Genomic DNA, 22857 nt, shown 5'->3' on the forward strand with positions numbered 1-22857 from the left:
CGACGGCGACGGGGGCGGCGACGACAGCGACGGGGGCGGTGACGGGGGTGGCGACGAAGGCGACGGGGGCGGCGCGGGGACGGGGCGCGACGAAGATGGATGATAACTGGTTATATATGGGAGGCCTTTAGTACTGGTTGGAGACAGGAACCGGTACTAAAGGTTAAATTTGGCCAGGCGAAGCGGTGGGAAGCGACCTCCTTTAGTACCAGTTCGTGGCTACACCCGGTACTAAAGACCCGCCATTTAGTACCGGTTGGAGCCACGAACCGGTACTAAAGGGGGAGCGCTCCCGTTCCGCTGTGCTCATTGTTTAGTCCCACCACGCCGAGCGGAGGGCAGCCGCACTGGTATATAAACCCAGCCGCGGCTGCTCCTTCGAGCTCCTATATAATGTAGGCCTCTGGGCCTAACTTTGCCGCGCTGTCCTGTGAGCCTGCTGGGCCTTATGGGCCTGCATATGCATGCCCAAGGCCGAGCAGGCTCACTGGACAGCGTGGAAATAATTTTTTCATATAGTTTTTTTCTTTTGTGGTTTATATATTTTCTTCTATTTATTTGTGAATAGTTTTTTTGTTGTATTTAGAGTTTCTTACATTTAATATTAGTGTGTTTTATCATTATATTCATATTTTTAGTGATTTTTCAGTTTATTTTGAAGTGCTTTTCACTTTCATGGTGATTTAGCTCTGAAAACAAATCAGTAAATGCATCGAAAATAGCAAATTATGTCAGAAAGGGTTGAAAGTTGATGATGTGGATTTGAATTGTGCATCTGAACCGAAAAAAGTCTGGAGTTGTACTAAGTTTTTAAAATATTGAATAGCCAGTGTACCAAATGAGTTTTCGTCCGAAACCCTGATACTTCCTAAGAGATTGTCCAGTTTGTACACGAAGTGCATCCAGTTTTTGTCGTAACCCTATCTACTTTTTTGCACATGCTATGCGGGTGAAATAATGATACCTTGCCAACTTTCAACCTTTTCAGAGTTCATTTTGTACTGCTTTTCACTTTCACGGTGATTTAGCTCAGAAAACAAATCAGTAAATGCATCGAAAATAGCAAATTATGTCAGAAAGGGTTGAAAGTTGATGACGTGGATTTGAATTGTGCATATGAACACAAAAAAGTCCGGAGTTTTACCAAGTTATTAAAATATTGAATAGCTAGTGTAAGAGATGAGTTTTCGTCTGAAACTCTGATACTTCCTAAGAAATTGTCCAGTTTGTACACGAAGTGCATCCAGTTTTTGCCGTAACCCTCTCTACTTTTTTGCACATGCTATGCTGGTGAAATAATGATACCTTGCCAGGTTTCAACCTTTTCAGAGTTCATTTTGTAGTGCTTTTCACTTTCACGGTGATTTAGCTCTGAAACCAAATCAGTAAATGCATCGAAAATAGCAAATTATGTCAGAAAGGGTTGAAAGTTGATGACGTGGATTTCAATTGTTCATCTGAACGCAAAAAAAAGTCCGAACTTGTACTAAGTTATTAAAATATTGAATAGCCGGTGTAACAGATGAGTTTTCGTCCGAAACCCTGATACTTCCTAAGAGATTGTCCAATTTGTACACGAAGTGCATCCAGTTTTTGCCGTGACCCTCTTTAATTTTTTGCACATGCTATGAGGGTTAAATAATGATACGTTGCCAAGTTTCAACCTTTCCAGAGTTCATTTTGTAGTGCTTTTCACTTTCATGGTGATTTAGCTCTGAAAACAAATCAGTAAATGCATCAAAAATAGCAAATTATGTCAGAAACGGTTGAAAGTTGATGATGTGGATTGAAATTATGCATCTGAACACAAAAAAGTCCGGAGTTGTACTAAGTTATTAAAATATTGAATAGCCGGTGTAACAGATGAGTTTTCGTCTGAAACCCTGATACTTCCTAAGGGATTGTCCAGTTTGTACACAAAGTGCGTCCAGTTTTTGCTGTAACCCTCTCTACTTTTTTGCACATGCTATGCAGGTGAAATAATGATATCTTGCCAAGTTTCAACCTTTTCAGAGTTCATTTTGTACTTCTTTTCACTTTCATGGTGATTTAGCTCTAAAAACAATTCAGTAAATGCATCGGAAAAAGCAAATTATGTCAGAAAGGGTTGAAAGTTGATGACGTGGATTTGAATTGTGCATCTAAATGCAAAAAAGTCCAGAGTTGTACTAAGCTATTAAAATAGTGAATAGCTGGTGTAACAGATGAGTTTTCGTCTGAAACCCTGATACTTCCTAAGAGATTGTCCAGTTTGTACACGAAGTGCATCCAGTTTTTGCCGTAACCCTCTCTACTTTTTTGCACATGCTGCGCGGGCAAAATAATGATACGTTGCCAAGTTTCAACCTTTTCAGAGTTTATTTTGTAGTGCTTTTCACTTTCACGGTGATTTAGCTTTGAAAATATATCAATAAATGCATCAAAAATAACAAATTATGTCAAAAAGGGTTGAAAGTTGATGACGTGGATTTGAATTCTGCATATGAATGCAAAAGAAGTCCGGAGTTTTACTAAGCTATTAAAATATTGAATAGTCGGTGTAACAGATGAGTTTTCGTCCGAAACCCTTATACTTCCTAAGAGATTGTCCAGTTTGTACATGAAGTGCATCCAGTTTTTGCCGTAACCCTCTCTACTATTCTGCACATGCTATGAGGGTAAAATAATGATACATTGCCAAGTTTCAACCTTTTCAAAGTTCATTTTGTAGTGCTTTTCATTTTCACGGTGATTTAGCTCTGAAAAAAAAAATCAGTAAATGCATCGAAAATAGGAAATTATGTCAGAAAGGGTTGAAAGTTGATGACGTGGATTTCAATTGTTCATCTGAATGCAAAAAAAGTCCAGAGTTATACTAAGTTATTAAAATATTGAATAGCCGGTGTAACAGATGAGTTTTCGTCCGAAACCCTGATACTTCCTAAGAGATTGTCCAGTTTGTACACGAAGTGCATCCAATTTTTTCCGTAACCCTCTCTACTTTTTACACATGATAAGAGGGAGAAATAATGATACCTTGCCAAGTTCTAACCTTTTCAGAGTTTGTTTTGTAGTGCTTTTCAATTTCACGGTGATTTGGCTCTCAAAACAACTCAGTAAATGCAGCGAAAATAGCAAATTATGTCAAAAAGGGTTGAAAGTTGATGATGTGGATTTGAATTGTTCACCTGAACGCAAAAAAGTCCAGAGTTGTACTAAGTTATTTAAATACTGAATAGCCGGTGTAACAGATGAGTTTTCATCTGAAACCCTGATACTTCCTAAGAGATTGTCCAGTTTGTACACGAAATGCATCCAGTTTTTGCTGTAACCCTCTCTAATTTTTTGCACATGTTATGCAGGTGAAATAATGATACCTTGCCAAGTTTCAACCTTTTCAGAGTTCATTTTGTAGTGCTTTTCACTTTCACGATGATTTAGCTCTGAAAACGAATCAGTAAATGCATCCAAAATAGCAAATTATGTCTGAAAGGGCTGAAAGTTGATGACGTGGATTTGAATTGTGCATATGAGTGCAAAAAAGTCCAGAGTTGTACTAATTTATTAAAATATTGAATAGCCAGTGTAACAGATGAGTTTTCGTCTGAAACCCTGATACTTCCTAAGAGATTGTCCAGTTTGTACATGAAGTGCATCCAGTTTTTGCCGTAACCCTCTCTATTTTTTTGCACATGCTATGCGGGTGAAATAATGCTACCTTGCCAAGTTTCAACCTTTTCAGAGTCCATATTGTAGTGCTTTTCACTTTCACGGTGATTTAGCTCTTAAAACAAATCAGTAAACGCATCGAAAATAGCAAATTATGTCAGAAAGGGTTGAAAGTTGATGACGTGGATTTCAATTGTTCATCTGAACGCAAAAAAAGTATGGAGTTGCAGTAAGTTATTAAAATATTGAATAGCCGGTGTAACAGATGAGTTTTCGTGTGAAAGCTTGATACTTCCTAAGAGATTGTCCAGTTTGTACACGATGTGCATCCAATTTTTGCCGTAACCCTCTCTACTTTTTTGCACATGCTATGCAGGTGAAATAATGATATCTTGCCAAGTTTCAACCTTTTCAGAGTTCATTTTGTACTTCTTTTAACTTTCACGGTGATTTAGCTCCGAAAACAAATCAGTAAATGCATCGAAGAAAGCAAATTATGTCAGAAAGGGTAGAAAGTTGAGGACGTGGATTCGAATTGTGCATCTGACGCAAAAATGTCCGGAGTTGTACTAAGTTATTAAAATGTTGAAGAGCCAGTGTAAGAGATGAGTTTTCGTCCGAAACCCTGATACTTCCTAAGAGATTGTCCAGTTTGTACAAGAAGTGCATCTAGTTTCTGCCGTAACCCTCTCTACTTTTTTGCACATGCTATGCGGGTGAAATAATGATACGTTGCCAAGTTTCAACCTTTTCAGAGTTCATTTTGTAGTGCTTTTCACTTTCACGATTATTTAGCTCCGAAAACAAATCAGTAAATGCATCAAAAATAAGAAATTATGTCAGAAAGGGTTGAAAGTTGATGACGTGGATTTCAATTGTTCATCTGAACGCAAAAAAAGTCTGGAGTTGAACTAAGTTATTAAAATATTGAATAGCCGGTGTAACAGAAGAGTTTTCGTCTGAAACCCTCATACTTCCTAAGAGATTGTCCAGTTTGTACACGAAATGCATCCAGTTTTTGCCGTAACCCTCTCTACTATTTTGCACATGCTATGAGGGTGAAATAATGATACATTGCCAAGTTTCAACCTTTTCAGAGTTTATTTTGTAGTGCTTTTCACTTTCACGGTGATTTAGCTCCGAAAACAAATCAGTAAATGCATCGAAAATAGGAAATTATGTCAGAAAGGGTTGAAAGTTGATGACGTGGATTTCAATTGTTCATCTGAACGCAAAAAAAGTTTGGAGTTGTACTAAGTTATTAAAATATTGAATAGCCGGTGTAACAGATGAGTTTTCGTCCGAAAGCCTGATACTTCCTAAGAGATTGTCCAGTTTGTACACGAAGTGCATCCAATTTTTTCCGTAAGCCTCTCTACTTTTTTGCACATGCTAAGCGGGTGAAATAATGATACCTTGCCAAGTTTTAACCTTTTCAGACTTTGTTTCGTAAGGCTTTTCAATTTATGGTGATTTAGCTCTCAAAACAAATCAGTAAATTCATCGAAAATAGCAAATTATGTCAGAAAGGGTTGAAAGTTGATGACGTGGATTTCAATTGTTCATCTGAACGCAAAAAATTCCAGAGTTGTACTAAGTTATTAAAATATTGAATAGCCGGTGTAACAGATGAGTTTTCATCCGAAACCGTGATACTTCCTAAGAGATTGTCTAGTTTGTACACGAAATGCATCCAGTTTTTGCCGTAACCCTCTCTACTTTTTTTGCACATGTTATGCAGGTGAAATAGTGATACCTTACCAAGTTTGAACCTTTTTAGAGTTCATTTTGTAGTGCTTTTCACTTTCACGGTGATTTAGCTCTGAAAACAAATCAGTAAATGCATCGAAAATAGCTAATTATGTTAGAAAGGGCTGAAACTTGATGACATGGACTTGAATTGTGCATCTAAATGCAAAAAAGTCCAGAGTTGTGCTAAGTTATTAAAATATTGAATAGCGAGTGTAACAGATGAGTTTTAGTCCGAAACCCTGATACTTCCAAAGAGATTGTCCAGTTTGTACATGAAGTGTATCCAGTTTTTGCCGTAACCCTCTCTACATTTTTGCACATGCCATGCTGGTGAAATAATGACACCTTGCCAAGTTTCAACCTTTTCAGAGTTCCTTTTGTAGTACTTTTCACTTCATGGTGATTTAGCTCTGAAAACAAATCAGTAAATGCATCGAAAATAGCAAATTATGTCAGAAAGGGTTGAAAGTTGATGATGTGGATTTCAATTGTTCATCTGAACGCAAAAAAAGTCTGGAGTTGCAGTAAGTTATTAAAATATTGAATAGCTGGTGTAATAGATGAGTTTTTGTCTGAAAGCTTGATACTTCCTAAGAGATTGTCCAGTTTGTACACGAAGTGCATCCAGTTTTTGCCGTAACCCTCTCTACTTTTTTGCACATGCTGTGCGGGTGAAATAATGATACCTTGCCAAGTTTCGACCTTTTCAAAGTTTATTTTGTAGTGCTTTTCACTTTCACGGCGATTTAGCTCTAAAAACAAATCAGTAAATGCATCAAAAATAGCAAATTATGTCAGAAAGGGTTGAAAGTTGATGACGTGGATTTGAATTGTTCATCTGAACGCAAAAAAGTATGGAGTTGTAGTAAGTTATTGAAATATTGAATAGCCGGTGTAACAGGTGAGTTTTCGTCCGAAAGCTTGATACTTCCTAAGAGATTGTCCAGTTTGTACACGAAGTGCATCCAGTTTTTGCCGTAACCCTCTCTACTTTTTGGCACATGCTATGCAGGTGAAATAATGATATCTTGCCAAGTTTCAACCTTTTCAGAGTTCATTTTGTAGTGCTTTTCACTTTCACGGTGATTTAGCTCTGAAAACAAATCAGTAAATGCATCAAAAAAGCAAATTATGTCAGAAAGGGTTGAAAGTTGATGACATGGATTTGAATTGTGCATCTGAACGCAAAAAAGTCCAGAGTTGTACTAAGTTATTAAAATATTGAATAGCTAGTGTAACAGATGAGTTTTCGTCCGAAACCCTGATGCTTCCTAAGAGGTTGTCCAGTTTGTACACGAAGTGCATCCAATTTCTGCCATAACCCTCTCTACTTTTTTGCACATGCTATGCGGGTGAAATAATGATACGTTGCCAAGTTTCAACCTTTTCAGAGTTCATTTTGTAGTGCTTTCCACTTTCACGATTATTTAGCTCCAAAAACAAATCAGTAAATGCATCAAAAATAACAAATTATGTCAAAAAGGGTTGAAAGTTGATGACGTGGATTTCAATTGTTCATTTGAATGCAAAAAAGTCTGGAGTTGTACTAAGTTATTAAAATATTGAACAGCCGGTGTAACAGATGAGTTTTCGTCCGAAACCCTGATACTTCCTAAGAGATTGTCTAGTTTGTACACGAAATGCATCCAGTTTTTGCCGTAACCCTCTCTACTATTTTGCACATGCTATGAGGGTGAAATAATGATACATTGCCAAGTTTCAACCTTTTCAAAGTTCGTTTTGTAGTGCTTTTCACTTTCATGATGATTTAGCTCTAAAAACAAATCAGTAAATGCATCGAAAATAGGAAATTATGTCAGAAAGGGTTGAAAGTTGATGACGTGGATTTTAATTGCTCATCTGAACGCAAAAAAAGTCCGGAGTTGTAGTAAGTTATTAAAATATTGAATAGCCGGTGTAACAGATGAGTTTTCGTCTGAAACCCTGATACTTCCTAAGAGATTGTCCAGTTTGTACACGAAGTGCATCCAATTTTTTCCATAACCCTCTCTACTTTTTTGCACATGCTAAGCGGGTGAAATAATGATACCTTGCCAAGTTTTAACCTTTTCAGGGTTTGTTTTGTAAGGCTTTTCAATTTCATGGTGATTTAGATCTCAAAACAAATCAGTAAATGCATCAAAAATAGCAAATTATGTCAGAAAGGGTTGAAAGTTGATGACGTGGATTTCAATTGTTCATCTGAACACAAAAAGTCCAGAGTTGTACTAAGTTATTAAAATATTGAATAGCTAATGTAACAGATGAGTTTTCAGCCGAAACCCTGATACTTCCTAAGAGATTGTCCAGTTTGTACACGAAATGCATCCAGTTTTTGCCGTAACCCTCTCTACTTTTTTGCACATGTTATGCAGGTGAAATAGTGATACCTTGCCAAGTTTCAACCTTTTCAGAGTTCATTTTGTAGTGCTTTTCACTTTCACGGTGATTTAGCTCTGAAAACAAATAAGTGAATGCATCGAAAATAGCTAATTATGTTAGAAAGGGCTGAAAGATGATGATGTGGATTTCAATTGTGTATCTGAATGCAAAAAAGTCCAAAGTTGTACTAAGTTATTAAAATATTGAATAGCTAGTGTAACAGAATAGATTTAGTCCGAAACCCAGATACTTCCAAAGAGATTGTCCAGTTTGTACATGAAGTGCATCCAGTTTTTGCCGTTACCCTCTCTACTTTTTTGCACATGCTATGCGGGTGAAATAATGATACCTTGCCAAGTTTCAACCTTTTCAGAGTTCATTTTGTAGTGCTTTTCACTTTCGTGGTGATTTAGCTTTGAAAACAAATCATTAAATGCATCGAAAATAGCAAATTATGTTAGAAAGGGTTGAAAGTTGATGACGTGGATTTCAATTGTTCATCTGAATGCAAAAAAAAGTCTGGAATTGCAGTAAGTTATTAAAATATTGAATAGCTGTTGTAATAGATGAGTTTTTGTCTGAAAGCTTGATACTTCCTAAGAGATTGTCCAGTTTGTACACGAAGTGCATCCAGTTTTTGCCGCAACCCTCTCTAATTTTTCGCATCGAAAATAACTTATTATGTCAGAAAGGGTTGAAAGTTGATGACGTGGATTTCAATTGCTCATCTGAACGAAAATAAAGTCCAGAGTTGTACTAAGTTATTAAAATATTGAATAGCCGGTGTAATAGATGAGTTTTCGTGCGAAACCCTGATACTTCCTAAGAAATTGTCCAGTTTGTACACGAAGTGCATCCATTTTTTGCCGTAACCCTCTCTACTCTTTTGGACATGCTATACGGGTGAAATAACGATACCTTGCCAAGTTTCAACCTTTTCAGAGTTCATTTTGTAGTGCTTTTCACTTTCACGGTGACTTAGCTCTGAAAACAAATTAGTAAATGCATCGAAAATAGCAAATTATGTCAGAAAGGGTTGAAATTTTATGACGTGGAATTCAGTTGTTCATCTGAACGCAAAAAAGTCTGGAGTTGTACTAATTTATTAAAATATTGAATAGCTGGTGTAACAGATGAGTTTTCGTCTGAAATCCTAATACTTCCTAAGAGATTGTCCAGTTTGTACATGAAGTGCATCCACTTTTTGTCGTAACCCTCTCTACTTTTTTGCACATGCTATGCGGGTCAAATAATGATATATTGCCAAGTTTCAACCATTTCAGAGTTCATTTTGTAGTGCTTTTCACTTTCACGGTGATTTAGCTCTGAAAACAAATCAGTAAATACATCGAAAATAGCAAATTATGTCAGAAAGGGTTGAAATTTTATGACGTGGAATTCAGTTGTTCATCTGAACGCAAAAAAGTCCGGAGTTGTACTAATTTATTAAAATATTGAATAGCTGGTGTAACAGATGAGTTTTCGTCTGAAACTCTAATACTTCCTAAGAGATTGTCCAGTTTGTACACGAAGTGCATCTAGTTTTTGCTGTAACCCTCTCTACTTTTTTGCACATGCTATGCGGGTGAAATAATGATACCTTGCCAAGTTTCAACCATTTCGGAGTTCATTTTGTAGTGCTTTTCACTTTCACGGTGATTTAGCTCTAAAAACAAATCAGTAAATACATCGAAAATAGCGAATTATGTTAGAAAGGGTTGAAAGCTGATGACGCGGATTCCAATTTTTCATCTGAACACAAAAAAAGTCTGGAGTTGTACTAAGTTATTAAAATATTGAATAGCCGGTGTAACAGATGGGTTTTTGTCCGAAACCCTGATACTTCCTAACAGATTGTCCAGTTTGTACACCAAGTGCATCCAATTTTTGCCGTAACCCTCTCTACTTTTTTGCACATGCTATGCGGGTGAAATAATGCTACCTTGCCAAGTTTCAACCTTTTCAGAGTTTATTTTGTAGTGCTTTTCACTTTCACGGTGATTTAGCTCTGAAAACAAATCAGTAAATGCGTCGAAAATATCTTATTATGTCAAAAAGGGTTGAAAGTTGATGAAATGGATTTGAATTGTGCATATGAATGCAAAAGAAGTCCTGAGTTGTACTAAGTTATTAAAATATTGAATAGCCGGTGTAACAGATGAGTTTTCGTGCGAAACCCTGATACTTCCTAAGAGATTGTCCAGTTTGTACACGAAGTGCATCCAGTTTTTGCCGTAACCCTCTGTAATTTTTGGCACATGCTATGCGGGTGAAATAATGATACCTTGCCAAGTTTCAACCTTTTCAGAGTTCATTTTGTAGTGCTTCTCACATTCACGGTGATTTAGCTCTGAAAACAAATCAGTAAATGCATCGAAAATAGCTTATTATGTCAGAAAGGGTTGAAAGTTGATGATGTGGATTTAAATTGCTCATATGAACGCAAATAAAGTCCGGAGTTTTACTAAGTTATTAAAATATTGAATAGCCAGTGTAATAGATGAGTTTTCATGCGAAACCCTGATACTTCCTAAGAAATTGTCCAGTTTGTACCCGAAGTGCATCCATTTTTTGCCATAACCCTCTCTGCTTTTTTGCACATGCTATACGAGTGAAATAATGACACCTTGCCAAGTTTCAACCTTTTCAGAGTTCATTTTGTACTGCTTTTAACTTTCACGGTGATTTAGCTCTGAAAACAAATCAGTAAATGCATCGAAAATAGCAAATTATGTCAGAAAGGGTTGAAAGTTGATGACGTGGATTTGAATTGTTCATCTGAACGCAAAAAAGTCCGGAGTTGTACTAAGTTATTAAAATATTGAATAGCCGGTGTAACAAATGAGTTTCGTCCGAAACCCTGATACTTCCTAAGAGATTGTCCAGTTTGTACACGAAGTGCATCCAGTTTTTGCCGTAACCCTATCTACTTTTTTGCACATGCTATGCGGGTGAAATAATGATACCTTGCCAAGTTTCAACCTTTTCAGAGTTCATTTTATAGTGCTTTTCACTTTCACGGTGATTTAGCTCTGAAAACAAATCAGTAAATGCATCGAAAATAGCTAATTATGTCAGAAAGGGTTGAAAGTTGATGATGTGGATTTGAATTGTTCATCTGAACACAAAAAAAGTCCGGAGTTGTACTAAGTTATTAAAATATTGAATAGCCGGTGTAACAGATGAGTTTTCGTCCGAAACCCTGATACTTCCTAAGAGATTGTCCAGTTTGTACACGAAGTGCATCCAGTTTTTGCCGTAACCCTCTCTACGTTTTTGCACATGCTATGCGGGTGAAATAATGATACCTTGCCAAGTTTAAACCTTTTCAGAGTTCAGTTTGTAGTGCTTTCCATTTTCACGGTGATGTAGCTCTGAAAACAAATCAGTAAATGCATCGAAACTAGCAAAATATGTCAGAAAGGGTTGAAAGTTGATGACGTGGATTTAAATTGCTCATATGAACGCAAATAAAGTCCGGAGTTGTACTAAGTTATTAAAATATTGAATAGCCAGTGTAATAGATGAGTTTTCATGCGAAACCCTGATACTTCCTAAGAAATTGTCCAGTTAGTACACGAAGTGCATCCAGTTTTTGCCATAACCCTCTCTACTTTTTTGCACATGCTATGCGGGTGAAATAATGATACCTTGTCAAGTTTCAACCATTTCAGAGTTCATTTTGTAGTGCTTTTCACTTTCACGGTGATTTAGCTCTGAAAACAAATAAGTAAATGCATCGAAAATAGCGAATTATGTAAGAAAGGGTTGAAAGCTGATGACACATATTTCCATTGTTCACCTTAACACAAAAAAGTCTGGAGTTGTACTAAGTTATTAAAATATTGAATAGACGGTGTAACAGATGAGTTTTCGTGCGAAACCCTGATACTTGCTAAGAGATTGTCCAGTTTGTACACGAAGTGCATCCAGTTTTTGCCATAACCCTCTCTACTTTTTTGCACATGCTATACAGGTGAAATAATGATTCCTTGCCAAGTTTCAACCTTTTCAGAGTTCATTTTGTAGTGCTTTTCACTTTCACGGTGATTTAGCTCTGAAAACAAATCAGTAAATGCATCGAAAATAGCAAATTATGTCAAAAAGGGTTGAAAGTTGATGACGTGGATTTGAATTGTGCATATGAACGCAAAAAAGTCTGGAGTTGTACTTAGTTATTAAAATATTGAATAGCTGGTGTAACAGATGAGTTTTCGTCCAAAACCGTGATACTTCCTAAGAGATTGTCCAGTTTGTACACGAAGTGCATCCAGTTTTTGCTGCAGCCCTCTCTACTTTTTTGCACATGCTATGCGGGTGAAATAATGATACCTTGCCAAGTTTCAACCTTTTCAGAGTTCATTTTGTAGTGCTTCTCACTTTCACAGTGATTTAGCTCTGAAAACAAATCAGTAAATGCATCGAAAATAGCAAATTATGTCAGAAAGGGTTGAAAGTTGATGACGTGGATTTCAATTGTTCATCTGAATTCAAAACAAGTCCGGAGTTCTACTAATTTATTAAAATATTGAATAGCCGGTGTGACATATTAGTTTTCGTCCAAACCCTGATACTTCCCAAGAGATTGTCCAGTTTGTACACGAAGTGCATCCAGATTTTGCGGTAACCCTATCTACTTTTTTGCACATGCTATGCGGGTGAAATAATGATACCTTGCCAAGTTTCAACCTTTTCAGAGTTCATTTTTTAGTGCTTTTCACTTTCACGGTGATTTAGCTCTGAAAACAAATCAGTAAATGCATCGAAAATAGAAAATTATGTCAGAAAGCGTTGAAAGTTGATGACGTGGATTTCAATTGTTCATATGAATGTAAAAAAAGTCTGGAGTTGTACTAAGTTATTAAAATAATGAATAGCCGGTGTAACAGATGAGTTTTCGTCCAAAACCCTGATACTTCCTAAGAGATTGTCCAATTTGTACACGAAGTGCATCTAGTTTTTGCCGTAACCCTCTCTACTTTTTTGCACATGGTATGCGGGTGAAATATGATACCTTGCCAAGTTTCAACCTTTTCAGAGTTCAGTTTGTAGTGCTTTTCACTTTCACGGTGATGTAGCTCTGAAAACAAATCAGTAAATGCATCGAAAATAGCTTATTATGTCAGAAAGGGTTGAAAGTTGATGACGTGGATTTCAATTGCTCATCTGAATGAAAATAAAGTCCAGAGTTGTACTAAGTTATTAAAATATTGAATAGCCAGTGTAATAGATGAGTTTTTGTGCGAAACCCTGATACTTCCTAAGAATATGTCCAGTTTGTACACGAAGTGCATCCATTTTTTGCCGTAACCCTCTCTACTTTTCTGCACATGCTATACGGGTGAAATAATGATACCTTGCCAAGTTTTAACCTTTTCTGAGTTCATTTTGTACAGCTTTTCACTTTCACGGTGATTTAGCTCTGAAAACAAATCAGTAAATGCATCGAAAATAGCAAATTATGTCAGAAAGGGTTGAAAGTTGATGACGTGGATTTGAATTGTTCATCTGAACGCAAAAAAGTCCGGAGTTGTACTAAGTTATTAAAATATTGAATAGCAGGTGTAACAGATGAGTTTTCGTCTGAAACCCTGATACTTCCTATGAGATTGTCCAGTTTGTACATGAAGTGCATCCAGTTTTTGTCGTAACCCTCTCTACTTTTTTGCACATGCTATGCGGGTGAAATAATGATATATTGCCAAGTTTCAACCTTTTCAGAGTTCATTTTGTAGTGCTTTTCACTTCCACGGTGATTTAGCTCTGAAAACAAATCAGTAAATGCATCGAAAATAGCAAATTATGTCAGAAAGGGTTGAAATTTTATGACGTGGAATTCAATTGTTCATCTGAACGCAAAAAAAGACGGAGTTGTACTAATTTATTAAAAGATTGAATAGCCGGTGTAACAGATGAGTTTTCGTCCGAAACCCTAATACTTCCTAAGAGATTTTCCAGTTTGTACACGAAGTGCATCTAGTTTTTGCCGTAACCCGCTCTACTTTTTTGCACATGCTATGCAGGTGAAATAATGATACCTTGCCAAGTTTCAACCATTTCAGAGTGCATTTTGTAGTGCTTTTCACTTTCACGGTGATTTAGCTCTGAAAACAAATCAGTAAATACATCAAAAATAGAAAATTATGTTAGAAAGGGTTGAAAGCTGATGACGCGGATTTCAATTGTTCATCTGAACAAAAAAAGTCTGGAGTTGTACTAAGTAATTAAAATATTGAATAGCCGGTGTAACAAATGAGTTTTCATCCGAAACCCTAATACTTCCTAAGAGATTGTCCAGTTTGTACACGAAGTGCATCCAGTTTTTGCCGTAACCCACTCTACTTTTTTGCACATGCTACGCGAGCGAAATAATGATACCTTGCAAAGTTTCAACCTTTTCAGAGTTCATTTTTGTAGTGCTTTTTTACTTTCATGGTGATTTAGCACTGAAAACAAATAAGTAAATACATCAAAATAGCAAATTATGTTAGAAAGGGTTGAAAGCTGATGACGCGGATTTCAATTCTTCATCTGAACACAAAAAAAGTACGGAGTTGTACTAAGTTATTAAAATATTGAATAGCCGGTGTAAAAGATGAGTTTTCGTCCGAAACCCTGATACTTCCTAAGAGATTGTCCAGTTTGTACACGAAGTGCATCCAGTTTTTGCCGTAGCCCTCTCTACTTTTTTGCACATGCTATGCGGGTGAAATAATGATACCTTGCCAAGTTTCAACCTTTTCAGAGTTCATTTTGTAGTGCTTTTCACTTTCACGGTGATTTAGCTCTGAAAACAAATCAGTAGATGCATCAAAAATAGCTTATTATGTCAGAAAGGGTTGAAAGTTGATGACGTGGATTTGAATTGTGCATATGAACACAAAAGAAGTCCTGAGTTGTACTAAGTTATTAAAATATTGAATAGCCGGTGTAACAGATGAGTTTTCGTGCGAAACCCTGATACTTCCTAAGAGATTGTCCAATTTGTACACGAAGTGCATCCAGTTTTTGCCGTAACCCTCTCTACTTTTTGGCACATGCTATGCAGGTGAAATAATGATACCTTGCCAAGTTTCAACCTTTTCGGAGTTCATTTTCTTGTGCCTCTCACTTTCACGGTGATTTAGCTCTGAAAAATAATCAGTAAATGCATCGAAAATAGCTTATTATGTCAGAAAGGGTTGAAAGTTGATGACGTGGATTTCAATTGCTCATCTGAACGCAAATAAAGTCCGGAGTTGTACTAAGTTATTAAAATATTGAATAGCCGGTGTAATAGATGAGATTTCATGCGAAACCCTGATACTTCCTAAGAAATTGTCCAGTTTGTACACGAAGTGCATCCATTTTTTGCCATAACCCTCTCTACTTTTTTGCACATGCTATACGAATGAACTAATGATACCTTGCCAAGTTTCAACCTTCCCAGAGTTCATTTTGTACTGCTTTTCACTTTCACGGTGATTTAGCTCTGAAAACAAATCAGTAAATGCATCGAAAATAGAAAATTATGTCAGAAAGGGTTGAAAGTTGATGACGTGGAATTGAATTGTTCATCTGGACGCAAGAAAGTCCGGAGTTGTACTAAGTTATTACAATTTTGAATAGCCGGTGTAACAGATGAGTTTTCGTGCGAAACCCTGATAAGTCCTAAGAGATTGTCCAGTTTGTACACGAAGTGCATCCAGTTTTTGCCATAGCCCTCTCTACTTTTTGGCACATGCTATGCGGGTGAAATAATGATACCTTGCCAAGTTTCAACCTTTTCAGAGTTCATTTTGTAGTGCTTCTCACTTTCACGGTGATTTAGCTCTGAAAACAAATCAGTAAATGCATCAAAAATAGCAAATTATGTCACAAAGCGTTGAAAGTTGATGACGTGGATTTCAATTGTTCATATGAATGCAAAAAAAGTCTGGAGTTGTACTAAGTTATTAAAATATTGAATAGCCGGTGTAACAGATGAGTTTTCGTCCGAAACCCTGATACTTCCTAAGAGATTGTCCAGTTTGTACACGAAGTGCATCCATTTTTTGCCGTAACCCTCTCTACTTTTTTGCACATGCTATACGAGTGAAATAATGATACCTTGCCAAGTTTCAACCTTTCCAGAGTTAATTTTGTACTGCTTTTCACTTTCTCGGTGATTTAGCTCTGAAAACAAATCAGTAAATGCATCGAAAATAGCAAATTATGTCAGAAAGGGTTGAAAGTTGATGACGTGGATTTCAATTGTTCATCTGAACGCAAAAAAGTCCGGAGTTGTACTAAGTTATTAAAATATTGAATAGCCGGTGTAACAGATGAGTTTTCGTGCGAAACCCTGATAAGTCCTAAGAGATTGTCCAGTTTGTACACGAAGTCATCTAGTTTTTGCCGTAGCCCTCTCTACTTGTTTGCACATGCTATGCGGGTGAAATAATGATACCTTGCCAAGTTTCAACCTTTTCAGAGTTCATTTTATAGTGCTTTTCACTTTCATGGTGATTTAGCTCTGAAAACAAATCAGTAAATGCATCGAAAATACCAAATTATGTCAGAAAGAGTTGAAAGTTGATGACGTGGATTTGAATTGTTCATCTGAACGCAAAAAAGTCCAGAGTTGTACTAAGTTATTAAAATATTGAATAGCAGGTGTAACAGATGAGTTTTCGTCCGAAACCCTGATACTTCCTATGAGATTGTCCAGTTTGTACATGAAGTGCATCCAGTTTTTGTCGTAACCCTCTCTACTTTTTTGCACATGCTATGCGGGTGAAATAATGATATATTGCCAAGTTTCAACCTTTTCAGAGTTCATTTTGTAGTGCTTTTCACTTTCATGGTGATTTAGCTCTGAAAACAAATCAGTAAATGCATCGAAAATAGCAAATGATGTCAGAAAGGGTTGTAATTTTATGACGTGGAATTCAGTTGTTCATCTGAACGCAAAAAAAGCCGGAGTTGTACTAATTTATTAAAAGATTGAATAGGCGGTGTAACGGATGAGTTTTCGTCCGAAACCCTAATACTTCCTAAGAGATTGTCCAGTTTGTACACGAAGTGCATCTAGTTTTTGCCGTAACCCGCTCTACTTTTTCGCACATGCTATGCGGATGAAATAATGATACCTTGCCAAGTTTCAACCATTTCAGAGTTCACTTTTTAGTGCTTTTCACTTTCTCGGTGATTTAGCTCTGAAAACAAATCAGTAAATACATCGAAAATAGCAAATTATGTTAGAAAGGGTTGAAAGCTGATGATGCGGATTTCAATTGTTCATCTGAACAAAAAAAAGTCTGGAGTTGTACTAAGTTATTAAAATATTGAATAGCCGGTGTAACAAATGAGTTTTCATCCGAAACCCTGATACTTCCTAAGAGATTGTCCAGTTTGTACACGAAGTGCATCTAGTTTTTGCCGTAACCCTCTCTACTTTTTTGCACATGCTATGCGGGTGAAATAATGATACCTTGCCAAGTTTCAACCTTTTCAGAGTTCATTTTGTAGTGCTTTTCACTTTCACGGTGATTTAGCTCTGAAAACAAACAGTAAATGCATCGAAAATAGCTTATTATGTCAGAAAGGGTTGAAAGTTGATGACGTGGATTTGAATTGTGCATATGAACGCCAAAGAAGTCCTGAGTTGTACTTAGTTATTAAAATATTGAATAGCCGGTGTAACAGATGAGTTCTCGTGCGAAACCCTGATACTTCCTAAGAGGTTGTCCAATTTGTACACGAAGTGTATCCAGTTTTTGCCGTAACCCTCTCTACTTTTTGGCACATGCTATGCGGGTGAAATAATGATACCTTGCCAAGTTTCAACCTTTTCAGAGTTCATTTTGTTGTGCTTCTCACTTTCACGATGATTTAGCTCTGAAAACAAATCAGTAAATGCATCAAAAATAGCAAATTATGTCAGAAAGGGTTGAAAGTTGATGACGTGGATTTGAATTGTTCATCTGAACGCAAAAAAGTCCGGAGTTGTACTAAGTTATTAAAATATTGAATAGCCGGTGTAACAGATGAGTTTTCGTGCGAAACCCTGATAAGTCCTAAGAGATTGTCCAGTTTGTACACGAAGTCATCTAGTTTTTGCCGTAGCCCTCTCTACTTGTTTGCACATGCTATGCCGGTGAAATAATGATACCTTGCCAAGTCTCAACCTTTTCAGAGTTCATTTTATAGTGCTTTTCACTTTCATGGTGATTTAGCTCTGAAAACAAATCAGTAAATGCATCGAAAATAGCAAATTATGTCAAAAAGCATTGAAAGTTGATGACGTGGATTTCAATTGCTCATCTGAATGGAAAAAAAGACCAGAGTTGTACTAAGTTATTAAAATATTGAATAGCCGGTGTAACAGATGAGTTTTCGTCCGAAACCCTGATACTTCCTAAGAGATTGTCCAGTTAGTACATGAAGTGCATCCAGTTTTTGCCGTAACCCTCTCTACTTTTTTGCACATGCTATGCGGGTGAAATAATGATACCTTGCCAAGTTTCAACCATTTCAGAGTTCAGTTTGTAGTGCTTTTCATTTTCATGGTGATGTAGCTTTGAAAACAAGTCAGTAAATGCATCGAAAATAGCAAATTATGTCAGAAATGGTTGAAAGTTGATGACGTGGATTTCAATTGTTCATCTGAACAGAAAAAAAGTCCAGAGTTGTACTAAGTTATTAAAATATTGAATAGCCGGTGTAACAGATGAGTTTTCATCCGAAACCCCGATACTTCGTAAGAGATTGTCTAGTTAGTACACGAAGTGCATCCAGTTTTTGCCGTAACCCTCTCTACTTTTTTGCACATGCTATGCGGGTGAAATAATGATACCTTGCCAAGTTTCAACCATTTCAGAGTTCATTTGTAGTTCTTTTGACTTTCACGGTGATTTAGCTCTGAAAACAAAGATGTAAATGCATCGAAAATAGTGAATTATGTTAGAAAGGATTGAAAGCTTATGACACGGATTTCAATTGGTCATGTTAACACAAAAAAAGTCTGGAGTTGTACTATGTTATTAAAATATTGAATAGCCGGTGTAACAGATGAGTTTTCGTCCGAAACCCTGATACTTCCTAAGAGATTGTCCAGTTTGTACACGAAGTGCATCTAGTTTTTGCCGTAGCCCTCTCTACTTTTTTGCACATGCTATGCCGGTGAAATATGATACCTTGCCAAGTTTCAACCTTTTCAGAGTTTAGTTTGTAGTGCTTTTCACTTTCACGGTGATGTAGCTCTGAAAACAAATCAGTAAATGCATCAAAAATAGCTTATTATGTCAGAAAGGGTTGAAAGTTGATGACGTGGATTTCAATTGCTCATTTGAACGAAAGTAAAGTCGAGAGTTGTACTAAGTTATTAAAATATTGAATAGCCGGTGTAACAGATGAGTTTTCGTGCGAAACCCTGATACTTCTTAAGAGATTGTCCAGTTTGTACACGAAGTGCATCCAGTTTTTGCCGTAGCCCTCTCTACTTTTTTGCACATGCTATGCGGGTGAAATAATGATACCTTGCCAAGTTTCAACTTTTTCAGAGTTCATTTTGTAGTGCTTCTCACTTTCACGGTGATTTAGCTCTGAAAACAAATCAGCAAATGCATCAAAAATAGCAAATTATGTCAGAAAGCGTTGAAAGTTGATGACGTGGATTTCAATTGTTCATATGAATGCAAAAAAAGTCTGGAGTTGTACTAAGTTATTAAAATATTGAATAGCCGGTGTAACAGATGAGTTTTCGTCCGAAACCCTGATACTTCCTAAGAGATTGTCCAGTTTGTACACGAAGTGCATCTAGTTTTTGCCGTAACCCTCTCTACTTTTTTGCACATGCTATGCCGGTGAAATATGATACCTTGCCAAGTTTCAACCTTTTCAGAGTTTAGTTTGTAGTGCTTTTCACTTTCACGGTGATGTAGCTCTGAAAACAAATCAGTAAATGCATCAAAAATAGCTTATTATGTCAGAAAGGGTTGAAAGTTGATGACAAGGATTTCAATTGCTCATTTGAACGAAAATAAAGTCCAGAGTTATACTAAGTTATTAAAATATTGAATAGCCGGTGTAACAGATGAGTTTTCGTGCGAAACCCTGATACTTCCTAAGAGATTGTCCAGTTTGTACACGAAGTGCATCCAGTTTTTGCCGTAGCCCTCTCTACTTTTTTGCACATGCTATGCGGGTGAAATAATGATACCTTGCCAAGTTTCAACTTTTTCAGAGTTCATTTTGTAGTGCTTCTCACTTTCACGGTGATTTAGCTCTGAAAACAAATCAGCAAATGCATCAAAAATAGCAAATTATGTCAGAAAGCGTTGAAAGTTGATGACGTGGATTTCAATTGTTCATATGAATGCAAAAAAAGTCTGGAGTTGTACTAAGTTATTAAAATATTGAATAGCCGGTGTAACAGATGAGTTTTCGTCCGAAACCCTGATACTTCCTAAGAGATTGTCCAGTTTGTACACGAAGTGCATCTAGTTTTTGCCGTAACCCTCTCTACATTTTTGCACATGCTATGCCGGTGAAATATGATACCTTGCCAAGTTTCAACCTTTTCAGAGTTTAGTTTGTAGTGCTTTTCACTTTCACGGTGATGTAGCTCTGAAAACAAATCAGTAAATGCATCGAAAATAGCTTATTATGTCATAAAGGGTTGAAAGTTGATGATGTGGATTTCAATTGCTCATCTGAACGAAAATAAAGTCCAGAGTTGTACTAAGTTATTAAAATATTGAATAGCCGGTGTAATAGATGAGTTTTCGTGCGAAACCCTGATACTTCCTAAGAAATTGTCCAGTTTGTACACGAAGTGCATCCATTTTTTGCCGTAACTCTCTCTACTTTTCTGCACATGCTATACGGGTGAAATAATGATACCTTGCCAAGTTTCAACCTTTTCAGAGTTCATTTTGTACTGCTTTTCACTTTCACGGTGATTTAGCTCTGAAAACAAATCAGTAAATGCATCGAAAATAGCAAATTATGTCAGAAAGGGTTGAAAGTTGATGACGTGGATTTGAATTGTTCATCTGAACGCAAAAAAGTCTGGAGTTGTACTAAGTTATTAAAATATTGGATAGCAGGTGTAACAAATGAGTTTTCGTCCGAAACCCTGATACTTCCTATGAGATTGTCCAGTTTGTACATGAAGTGCATCCAGTTTTTGTCGTAACCCTCTCTACTTTTTTGCACATGCTATGCGGGTGAAATAATGATATATTGCCAAGTTTCAACCTTTTCAGTGTTCATTTGGTAGTGCTTTTCACTTTCACGGTGATTTAGCTTTGAAAACAAATCAGTAAATGCATCGAAAATAGCAAATTATGTCAGAAAGGGTTGAAATTTTATGACGTGGAATTCAATTGTTCATCTGAACGCAAAAAAGCCGGAGTTGTACTCATTTATTAAAAGATTGAATAGGCGGTGTAACAGATGAGTTTTCGTCCGAAACCCTAATACTTCCTAAGAGATTGTCCAGTTTGTACACGAAGTGCATCTAGTTTTTCCCGTAACCCGCTCTACTTTTTCGCACATGCTATGCGGGTGAAATAATGATACCTTGCCAAGTTTCAACCATTTCAGAGTTCATTTTTTAGTGCTTTTCACTTTCACGGTGATTTAGCCCTGAAAACAAATTAGTAAATACATCAAAAATAGCAAATTATGTTAGAAAGGGTTGAAAGCTGAGGATGCGGATTTCAATTGTTCATCTGAACAAAAAAAGTCTAGAGTTGTACTAAGTTATTAAAATATTGAATAGCCGGTGTAACAAATGAGTTTTGATCCGAAACCCTGATACTTCCTAAGAGATTGTCCAGTTTGTACACGAAGTGCATCCAGTTTTTGCCGTAACCCTCTCTACTTTTTTGCACATGCTATGCGGGTGAAATAATGATACCTTGCCAAGTTTCAACCTTTTCAGAGTTCATTTTGTTGTGCTTCTCACTTTCACGGTGATTTAGCTCTGAAAACAAATCAGTAAATGCATCGAAAATTTCTTATTATGTTAGAAAGGGTTGAAAGTTGATGACGTGGATTTACATTGCTCATCTGAACACAAATAAAGCCCGGAGTTGTACTAAGTTATTAAAATATTGAATAGCCGGTGTAATAGATGAGATTTCGTGCGAAACCCTGATACTTCCTAAGAAATTGTCCACTTTGTACACGAAGTGCATCCATTTTTTGCCGTAACCCTCTCTACTTTTTTGCACATGCTATACGAGTGAAATAATGATACCTTACCAAGTTTCAACCTTTCCAGAGTTAATTTTGTACTGCTTTTCACATTCACGGTGATTTAGCCCAGAAAACAAATCAGTAAATGCATCGAAAATAGCAAATTATGTCAGAAAGGGTTGAAAGTTGATGACGTGGATTTGAATTGTTCATCTGAACGAAAAAAAGTCCGGAGTTGTACTAAGTTATTAAAATATTGAATAGCCGGTGTAACAGATGAGTTTTCGTGCGAAACCCTGATAAGTCCTAAGAGATTGTCCAGTTTGTACACGAAGTGCATCCAGTTTTTGCCGTAGCCCTCTCTACTTTTTTGCACATGCTATGCGGGTGAAATAATGATACCTTGCCAAGTTTCAACCTTTTCAGAGTTCATTTTATAGTGCCTTTCACTTTCACGGTGATTTAGCTCTGAAAACAAATCAGTAAATGCATCGAAAATAGCAAATTATGTCAAAAAGCGTTGAAACTTGATGACGCGGATTTCAATTGCTCATCTGAACGGAAAAAAAGACCAGAGTTGTACTAAGTTATTAAAATATTGAATAGCCGGTGTAACAGATGAGTTTTCGTCCGAAACCCTGATACTTCCTAAGAGATTGTCCAGTTAGTACACGAAGTGCATCCAGTTTTGTGCCGTAACCCTCTTTACTTTTTTGCACATGCTATGCGGGTGAAATAATGATACCTTTCCAAGTTGAAACCATTTCAGAGTTCAGTTTGTAGTGCTTTTCATTTTCATGGTGATGTAGCTTTGAAAACAAATCAGTAAATGCATCGAAAATAGCAAATTATGTCAGAAAGGGTTGAAAGTTGATGACGTGGATTTCAATTGTTCATCTGAACGGAAAA

The sequence above is a fragment of the Triticum dicoccoides genome, chromosome 7B (assembly GCF_002162155.2).
Source record: "Triticum dicoccoides isolate Atlit2015 ecotype Zavitan chromosome 7B, WEW_v2.0, whole genome shotgun sequence".
Taxonomy (NCBI): Eukaryota; Viridiplantae; Streptophyta; class Magnoliopsida; order Poales; family Poaceae; genus Triticum; species Triticum dicoccoides.